Here is a 3,455-nt window from a genome sequence, read left to right on the forward strand (position 1 = left end):
TTTTAAGTCTCTGCTGCCACACTGTGGGGAAACACAAAATAAAACATTAGCTTCTTAGATATTTTTTTCATCTTTGTATTATGGAGCAATTGTCACTTACAGTACCTCAAATTCAATTAAAAACCAAGTGACATTAAAGTAAAAAGCATTCAGACAAAGGATTATGTTAAGTGAAGTCATTACAAATTGAGGCAGTGATGGTACTATTATTAATAGGGTTACTTTATTGACTCCTTGGGTAATGAGTTCAATTCAAAATGTGGTCACTTTAAGAGAGGAAGCCTGGTATAATGAAACAAATATAAGCTTCAATTCTTACTATATCAAAGAGACAGACCTCCTTCCTCACTTCCTTGCTTTTTAGTTTTCTTTTTTCCATTCCTCTTTTCCTTTCTTCTCCCACTAAAATTTATTGAGTACCTACTACCCTGTGCCAGCCATTATGCTGAATGGTACTAACACAAACTCAAATTAGGCTATGTCTCTGAATCTCAAAAGGGATGCTTTTTAGTCATAAAGGTATATCAAATGAAAATTAGAATATAAAGCAAGCTTGAGAGAATTCTGCACAAGATATCATGGGACTATGAAAAAACAGCTTCCAAAGCCACAATTTGAATTATTGGCAACAAATTTTGATACTTTCTTTTCTGAGTCAGAAATCCCATCATCCAATGACTGTGACAGCTATTATCTGCAAATGGCATGAGCTCAAGTTACCTTACTTACAATGAGACCGATTGTTGTCATCTTTGGTTGAAGGCAATTGGAATATATGGGGATTAAGGAAAGTGATTGTTAAACAGACCCCTTCAATATAATCAGTGCATTTCAAAGTAGTTGAAAGAGCTATAGATAAAAAGGTGGAGATCTTTTCAATCTCCTTAGAAATATGCTGCTTTTTAATCACATATATTTCATCATGGATATAATGCAATACTGGTATTCCTCATCTGCTTTCAAGCATTTCTAAGCAGGAACACCTAGAATGAGGATATCCACTAGGGTTTAAAAAATAGAATGCTTAGTATTGCTTCAAAGAGCCTACAAAATGACATTGTAATATTCAACCTCTACTATTCCTTTAAGCCATAAAAGTGGTAGCTATTTCCTAAAAATGAGCTTTATTTATTTTTCTTTAATATACTGTTTCCCAGCATCAAGAGCCTAGAAATACCCATATCTATTTCAAGGCTTAGCAAACCTGGGAATCAAGATTAAAATGTTCATGTTAGTTGAGGAGATTCAATAAGGGAAGGATGCAAATTATTATTTTTTGAGTGTATATTATTCACAGGCATGTGTCAGACAATTTATATCTGTTAGCACCTCAAAAAAATTAAAAAAAAAAAAAAAGGTCAGTGTATTAGCTCTATTTCTGAGATGAGGAAACTAAGGCTTTAAGAGGAAAAGCAACATGTTCAAGGTCTCATAACTAGTACGTGGCAGGACTTGGGTGAAACCAGACCCGTAATGTCAATTCCACCATCTGAAAGGAAGCATTTAGTGCTCGCTTCGGCAGCACATATACTAAACTTGGAACGATACAGAGAAGATTAGCATGGCCCCTTGCGCAAGGATGAAAGGAAGCATTTATATATCTACATCCAAATGGAAATGTACATTATTTAAATTTGTCTGAGTTTAGTTTTTAAGAGGAAGATGGTATCAGTGGTATCAGGAAGATAAATACAAAGATGTTGTTTTAAATCACATGAAAATGTATTTGCTTATCTTTGAAGTGCACATTTTTTTTATTAAGGACATTTTAAATTAAGCCTTCTTCTTGGAGGTAAAAGAAAACTGTAAACTAATTTAAAAGTCAGGAATCTGAGTTCTTTTGAAGTGCAGGTTTTCAGAGCCAAAATTCATTAACATCAATTCGACGGGAAAATCAAGTCAAATAGTTTAATGCTGAGTCTTTTTATGATGTGAAACAGATGGTTGCCGTTCATAAATCCAGGGGAGATTTATAGTCCAGTAGCAATGGAAAAAAACAAACGAAAAGTAGAAGGTGGGGAGAGTCTGTTTTGGCAGCTTGATTTGGGCTCAAGGACAAAAATCTGGCCTCCTAGGAGCAAAGGTAGGAATATGCAATGCAGGTTGCTAAGGAGGGAACAGCTTGATCGGTGGATGAAGTTGGCATGCTGCCCATGGACTGAACTTCACTTTCCACATCTGTAATGGGGTAATAGTGGTATCAAGCCATAGGATTACTGTGAAGATTGAACAGAGTAATGCATGTAAGAATCTTGATTCAGCAAATGCAAATAGCACATAGCACATAGCATTATACCTGGTTGATAAATGTTAACTTTTATTATCCCTACAGGCAATAGAATTAAGCGGACATAACACAAGTTACCTTATCACCATATCAGGTCTCCAGAAGCAGGTTTATATCATAATGGGTGCATGACATTCTAGACTGACTTAATTTTACTAACATTCAATTCTTGACTTGTAAAAAGGGAATATTAAATATTTAACATTAATATTAAAATATTAAATACTGTGCAAAGGTGTTGTGGGGTCAGATGAAAGGATCTTTGTGAAAGGCCTTTGTAAAATGTACTCAAATGCTGGTTGTCATCATTATCTTTTTCTTCCTAGTTTTCATAGGGATCTCATCTTTAAATTCATTAGTGAGTCAGATTAATTCATCAGTGATCAGGAATAATAATCTTAATAATATAACAATAATATAAATATGTTCATTAGCTGGGATTTACTCTTCTAGCTCTCTGCCATGAATACCGAACTATGAGGGGGAAACATCTCTGAGTTCGCCAGTTGATAACACAGAACTCTGAGGGGAGCACATACAGATTCACAGTGAACCGAGGGAAGTAAAATGGCAGCTAGGGAACAGAAGCAGGGCAGGTGCATATGTTAGGAATCTATTTAGCAACGAGTAACGTAGTGTTCAACTAACAGTGACGTCAATTTATGAGCTAATGCTTTATTTTTTAACACGATTATGGGATGATGGTTTCCTAGTCTTGGATCAGCTCGTAGCAGTGCTGTCTGAGCCCCCAGGATCTCTCTTTTCCACTGCTTATCGTTTTCATCCCATACTTGCTATCTTGTGGCAGCACATGGCTGCCACAGCTGCATTGTCCATGTTTAAGGCAGGAGGAAGGGCAAAAGAATGGTACCAGCAATTTCTGTCCCTTACAAACAGAGCAAATGCTTTACCAAGATCCCCTGGCAAACTTATGATATCTCAAAGGCCAGATGATGTCAGATGGCTATTTCTGGCTGCAACCAACGCTGGGCAAATGAATATTTAATTAGGTACATGTGAAGTCTGAGCAAAATCTAAGCTTCATTAACAAGGAATATGGATGAAAGAAATTGAAGAAGACACAAAAACATGGAAAAAAAGATTCCATGCTCCTGGATAGGAAGAACAAATATTGTTAAAATTTCGATATTACCCAAAGCAATCTATG

At 35.9% G+C, this 3,455-nt stretch overlaps 1 non-coding gene across 1 annotated transcript; it reads left to right on the forward strand.

Annotated features, from left to right (window-relative positions):
• Positions 1–1,506: 1,506 nt before the first annotated feature.
• On the forward strand, positions 1,507–1,614 carry LOC125165015 (U6 spliceosomal RNA). Its single transcript, XR_007151923.1, has one exon. It is a non-coding gene; the product is annotated as a U6 spliceosomal RNA (small nuclear RNA).
• The last annotated feature ends 1,841 nt before the right edge of the window (positions 1,615–3,455 follow it).

This window comes from Prionailurus viverrinus, chromosome B1 (genome assembly GCF_022837055.1).
Source record: "Prionailurus viverrinus isolate Anna chromosome B1, UM_Priviv_1.0, whole genome shotgun sequence".
In the NCBI taxonomy this organism is placed as follows: domain Eukaryota; kingdom Metazoa; phylum Chordata; class Mammalia; order Carnivora; family Felidae; genus Prionailurus; species Prionailurus viverrinus.